Raw genomic sequence first — 6900 nt, 5'->3', positions numbered from 1 at the left:
GCCCTGAGCTAACATCCATGCCAATCCTCCTCTTTTTGGTGAGGAAGACCGGCTCTGAGCTAACATCTATTGCCAATCCTCCTCCTTTTTTTCCCCAAAGCCCCAGTAGATAGTTGTATGTCATAGTTGCACATCCTTCTAGTTGCTGTATGTGGAATGCTGCCTCAGCATGGCTGGAGAAGCGGTGCGTTGGTGCGCGCCTGGAATCCGAACCCGGGCCGCCAATAGCGGAGCGTGCGCACTTAACCGCTAAGCCATGGGGCTGGCCCCTGAAGACAACCCAATTTTAAAGTGGGCAAAGGAAATACGCATTTCTCCAAAGAAGATATACAAATGGCCAAAAAGCATGTGAAAAGAGGCTCAACATCATCAGCCAGCAGGGACATGCTAATAGAAACCACAGTGAGATACCACTTCATACCCAATAGCATGGCTGTGATAAAAAAGATAGACAATACCAAGTGTTGACAAGGATGTGGAGAAATTGGAAAACTTATACATTGTTGATGGGAATGTATAATAGTGCAGCTGCTGTAGAAAAGAGTTTGGCAGTTTCCTTAAAAAGTTAAACATAACATACCAAATGACTCAGCAATTCCACTCCTAGATACATACCCAAGAGAAATGAAAATATATGCCCACAACAAAAATTTGTACAGAAATGTTCATAGCAACAATATTCATAATAGCAAAAAAATAGAAACAACCCAAATGTCTGTCGACTGATGAATGTATAAACAAATTGTGGTACACTCATCCAATGGCCTTTTATTCAGCCATAACAAGGAACAAAGTACTGTTACATGGTATAACATGGATGAACCTTGAAAAATACTGCACGATTCCATTTATATGAAATGTCCAGAATAGCCAAATCCACAGAGGCAGAAAGTAGACTAGTGGTCACCAGGGACTGGGAGGAAGGGGGAATGGGAGTGACTGCTAGTGGGTCTGGGCTTCTTTATGGGGTGATGGAATGTTCTGGATTAGATGAGGTGATGGTTGCACAACTTGTGAATATACTAAAAAAACACTGAATTGTACACTTTAAAAGAGTGAATTTTGTGGTGAGTGAATTATATCTCAATTTTTTAGAAAGAAATCTGTGAGATGATTACTATTATTATCTCTATTTTACATAAAAGAAAACTCATGTTCTGAGACAACAACTTATTCTAAGTGGCTGAATAAGGTGTGAAAATTCCCCTTTGTACCTCTAAACTCTTAGCAGTTTGGTGTATTTGCTTCTAGTCCTTTTTCTATGCAGTCACGTGTGTGTGTGTGTGTGTGTGTTTGTGTGTGTAATATAAATATAATATAAATCATTTTATACCTATTGTGCTACACCTTGCTGGCTGTTTTTATTTTATGTTTCACTTCAGAGATGAGTCCACGCATATATGGACTATACATAGAGAGACAGAGACAAAAACAGAGAGACAGAGACAGAGACAGAGAGAGAAAACTAGAGAAAGGAGTTCTTTAGTATTTCATAGAATGAATGCATCATAATTTACTTAGTCACGTCCCATACTGATGGATATTTCGGTCCATCCATTCTGTAAACAGTGGGTTTATTTTCCAGAGTTCCATACTTTTTGGACCACTACTCTTCTCCCTCCCACCCACTCTCCCTGGATTATCTCTTCTCCATTCCATTTTACGGCCTTCCAGTGGTAACTACCCAGTACCTCTGTTAGAATTAGACAAGAGAGTCCTGCCCTAAATTGTGTACTTTAAAGGTCCCTGCATATGCAAACATACACGATGTAGGTTAATTGAGGATTACCTGGGCACCTTTGTCATTTAGGATCTAGCACTCAGCACAGGTATGGTGTGACCCGTATCTTTAAACATCCACTCTGCTAACATTGTTCAGGTCCTGGGGAAACACTTCACATCTCTTGCCTACGTCCCCCAAACAAAAGACAACTGCCTCTAAATTCCTGATGCCCACGTTGGAGATAGATGCTGCTTCTGAGTTTGGAGAAGATTTGAGCAGGGTAAGTATTTAGACAATTAACTTGTCAAATCCTTCCTCTCAGATGACATGAGTATAATAGACTATTGCATAACAAAGTGTTTCCCAGTAGTGCTCAATATCCATTTTTTTTGCTTCCCTTCATGTTCTAAATCATAATTCTTCTGGTATTGACAGTAGTTGCACAGAATGGTGGAAAAACATTTTATAATATTAAATATTATTATTATTATTAATCATAAATCTTTTTATCTAATATATCATATTATTTTAAATTTGTATATATGTAGGTCTAGGCATAACATATTTGAAGCTATGTAAATAACCAATTCTTTACATTGGCAACCAGGTGGATTGTGGTAAACTGTTTGCAAAGATAGCTGCCAATAATTCTTTCCATCCCCATCCACTCATGCCGTTTCTCCCATCAAGAAGTGGAATCTGTTTCTCTTCACGTGAATCTGGGATGACCTTATGACTTGCTTTGACCAATAGAATGTGGCGGAACTGTGCCAGTTCAGGGCCTAAGCCTTAGGCTTCGTAGCTTCTGCTTTCCTGTTGGGATCCAGCCAACACGTAAGGAAGCCACCTTCATTCAGACTACTGAATGATGAGAAACCATGTAGAGACAGGTCTCAACCTCCTAGCCATCCCTTCAAAGACCCCAGACATGTGAAAGAGGTCATCTTAGACGCCCTAGCTCCAGGTGAGCCACCACATGACTGCAGTCTTATGAATGAGCCCTGGAGAGACTAGTAGAACCAGCAAGCCAATCCACTGAAGGGTGGAAAATAAGAGATCATTAATTTAAACCACTAAGTTTTGAGTTATTTGTTATATAGCAAAAGATAACTAAAAAATAAATGTTGCTGGAATTGCTAGTGTTCTATCTTTATAAAAATATTTAATAAGATTTAAATTGTCAAAGAATTAAAACTTTCAACTTTAAGTAGTTTTGACTTAAATTGCTGACATTCATTAAACATAATTTGTAGTTTAGAACAAAAAGAACTTTAAAAAACTTACATGAGGGGCCGGCCCGGCGCTATAGTGGTTAAGTTCGCGCGCTCTGCTTCGGCGGCCTGGGGTTCGCAGGTTCGGATCCCAGGTGTGGACCCACCTACCGCTCATCAAACCACAGTGTGGCAGGCGTCCCATATAAAGTAGAGGAAGATGGGCATGGGTGTTAGCCCAGGGCCAACCTTCCTCAGCAAAAAAGAGGAGGATTGACAACAGGCATTAGCTCAGGGCTAATCTTCCTCACCAAAAAATAACTTACATGAAAGATAACTTAAAAATTTTTACATTTCTTTGATTTACTTTTTTTTTTTTTTAGTTAATAAATGCAGTTTTGTTGTGTACACAAATCCTCTACAACTTCAGGGAAAAATAACTGAAAAGTTCTTAGCGGTAAAAAGGCTGGAAACCCTTGAGCCCAGGACTCCTGAGTTCAAAGGGCAAAAAGCTCTTTTTTTAACCCATAAACTGCGTTTCCGCGGCTTCCTGACCATTTCAGCGGATATCTAGCTCCGTTAGTTGTTGGACCAGAAGGAGGCTAGACGTGGGGAGCCTCAGAACAGGAGAGAATGCAAGTTCCAAAACCAAACAGCCTTCAAAAAGAAAAAGCTGAAAAAATTCTCTCTGCCTGCTTTTGCTTTGCTCTTACTTTGCACCTGGAACAGAAATTTCAAATGAACATGTATTATTCACTTGCTATCTGATAGGCATTTTACATGCATTACTTTGATCACTGCCCATTTCACAAATTGGGCCACACAGCTACTGAATAACTGAACCAGGGTCACGAACCCAGAAAAATCTAGTGTTTGAAGCCTTTCGACACTATGCTGTGATGCCTTTTCTGTTAGGACAGGGCATATTAGGATTAGGGCAAATATCTCTACCTTCTGTAGACTCCATTACTTCTGGGTGAAGATATTATGGATACGTTTTTTTCTTCTATATTTCTATAATTTCTGAATTTTTCCTAATAAGGACTCTTACATCTCTGATGGGAAAACACAAATGTATTTTTAATGGCCCTTCTATGGATGAATTCATCAGTAGCTAATGCCTGGAGGCTGTGCTAGTAGAGCCTTCCACCCAAGGCTGTTGGATATACGGACTGGTTCTAGATTTGGGGAGTCATCCGCGGAAAGACAGATTTTGAAAGCTTGGGGAGTTGATTAGGTTCCCATAGGGTGAGTCTGTGGAATAGGAAATTGGATTGGAGAAAGAACCCTGGAAGATAAATGGTGGAAGAGGAACTGGTGAGTGAGGAGAGATAGGGGGGAACCTCCATGTCTATTACCTGCTGTGTAATATGGCACAGTAATATTGTGCTGTGCAATATTGGCCGGTATTTTGTCAACAATTTCTATTTTCTAGTCTCAAGTAATATCTTGAAAGTAAGAATTCTAGGAAATGTTAGTCTTAGAATCTTGGGATTTGGTGTTTTTCTCCAGGTAGAATGAATGGTCCTCGATCAAGCCCCCAGAGTATATCTCTATATCCTCTGCTTTATGAATGTGTGAATTGCTCTCGTCTTTGTTATTGGTGGTGGTGTCTCTTCTCCAGGGACACATGGAAATACTGACCCATTTCTTTCTTTTTTCCTTCCTTCCTTCCTTCCTTCCTTCCTTCCTTCCTTCCTTCCTTTCTCTTTCTTTCTTTCTTTGTTTCTTTCCTTCTTTCTTTCTTTCTTTCTTTTTCCTTCCATCCTTCCTTCCATCCTTCCTTCCTTCCTTCCTTCCTTCCTTCCTTCCTTCCTTCCTTCCTTTCTTTCTCCCTTCCTTCCTTTCTCCCTTCCTTCCTTCCTCCCTTCCTTCCTTTTTTTTTTTTGGTGAGGAAGATTGGCCCTGAGCTAACATCTGTGCCAATCTTCCTCTACTTTGTGTGTGGGACACCACCACAGCATGGCTGGATGAATGGTGTGTAGGTCTGCCCCTGGGATCCAAACCTGCAAACCCCAGGCCACTGAAGTAGAGTGTGCGAACTTAACCACTACACTACTGGGCTGGACCCTGACCCATTTCTTTATTTCCCAGCTCTTAGCCACATAATAATTGATTCTGAGCAAGTTACTTAACCTTTCTGAGCCCCAATATCTTCATTAGCAAAATGAGAATCATTGTGCCTTTCATAAGTTGTTAGGAGAGGATATAAAGTGCAAAAAAAGTGCTTAACTGTGCCAGGAATATTGTCAGTGGTGAAAAAATGGTACCTACCAGTTTTAAACAGCCACCCTGGGGCTTTTTGATGCTTGCACGTAAGAATCGCTCTCTCTGTCTCCTGAAACCGAGAAGTCAAACTTAGGTTCTGCCAGTTAGTGAGTCAGATAAAAATCTCAGCTCAGCAATGATTTCCAGCCAGCAGTTGGCCAAGTCCCAGTTTGGCCCCTCCAAAAACTGATTTACACTTTTTATGAAAATTTATTTAAAATTTTGTGTATTTTGAATAGTTACATTTATTTTTTAACCCTTTGAATAACTATTGTCAATTGAATACAAATTATGTGAAAATCTTCATTGCAACAACATTATCGAAAATTTTCCTGAAATAAAGGCAAGAAAAATAAATTTCATGAAGGAAATAAAGAGTAATTCATGAATTATGTGTATATTTTATGACTCATCCCAATCGTCAACCCATCAAACTCCCAAGTGGTCTTGGCCATTTTGCCAACTTTCAGTCATATAAAAACCATCACTTTACACATATTTTTAAAAATTTTGACATTATGAAGATATATTTGTTGGGGGCCGGCCCCGTGGCGTAGCGGTTAAGTGCACGCGCTCCCCTGCTGGCAGCCTGGGTTCAGATCCCAGGCACACACTGATGCACCGCTTGTCAGGCCATGGTGTGGTGGTGTCCCACATAAAGTGGAGGAAGATGGGCACAGATGTTAGCCCAGGGCCAGTCTTCCTCAGCAAAAAAAAAAAAAGAGGAGGATTGGCATGGATGTTAGCTCAGGGCTGATCTTCCTCACAAAAAAAATAAATAAATAAAATAAAAATGAAGATATATTTGTCAAAGTAAAAGGAGACAGTGTATTTTATTTAACAAGTTAGTTTGATTTACACATTTTAAATATTTTGGTCTAAAGTATGTGGTTATTTGTATTCTTGCCCCAGGCCCTGCAAGTGGCCTGGGGTTGTCTCTGTCATGACCTTTCCTTCAACCATCTGACGCATATATTTATTTGCCTACTCAATTGCTCCATCTGTTTGCCTACAAGAACTTCAGAATCAGCCTATCCAAAATGAAATCATCTTTCTGTGCTAAACCTCTTCTCTCTTCTGGTGATTTCTCCATCAGTCACTCAGGTCAAAAATCTAGAAGTCATCCTGGGTTTCTTTACCCAGTTACTCTTCCTTTAACTTTCTAAATAATTCTCCAGTCTGTCCTTTTCTCAGTATCTTTATCACATCTGCCCTAGTTTGGGCCTTGAGAGACAGTAACACCTGGAGCAGTGCTTCTCAAACTTGAGAGTTATCTGGAGGGCAGGGCGTGTTAAAACACAAATTACTAGGCCCTACTACCAGAGCTCCTGATTCACTAGGTGTGGAGTGGGACCTGAGAATCTGCATTTCTAACAAGTTTCTGGGTGATGCTGATGCTGCTGGTCCGGGGCTATACTTTGAGACCCACTGACCTAGAGATTGATTTCAAATTCTACTCCTCTTATTTCCTCTGGGACCTTGGCCAAGTTACTTAGTTTCTCTTGGTTTATTTCCTGGTCTATATCATGGTGATAAAAGTCTTACCTTTGAGAGTTGAATTAAATGAGATAATACAGGTAAAGTGTTTAATACAATAGGCCTGGGCAAAGAAGGATTTAATAAAAGGTAGTTATTTAGGCCCTTGTCATCTTTCTCCTGGACTCACTACTGGTCTTCTCCATCCCTTATAAAACGAGC

Source organism: Diceros bicornis, chromosome 15, assembly GCF_020826845.1.
Source record: "Diceros bicornis minor isolate mBicDic1 chromosome 15, mDicBic1.mat.cur, whole genome shotgun sequence".
In the NCBI taxonomy this organism is placed as follows: Eukaryota; Metazoa; Chordata; class Mammalia; order Perissodactyla; family Rhinocerotidae; genus Diceros; species Diceros bicornis.
Note: the sequence above shows the minus strand (reverse complement) of the source record.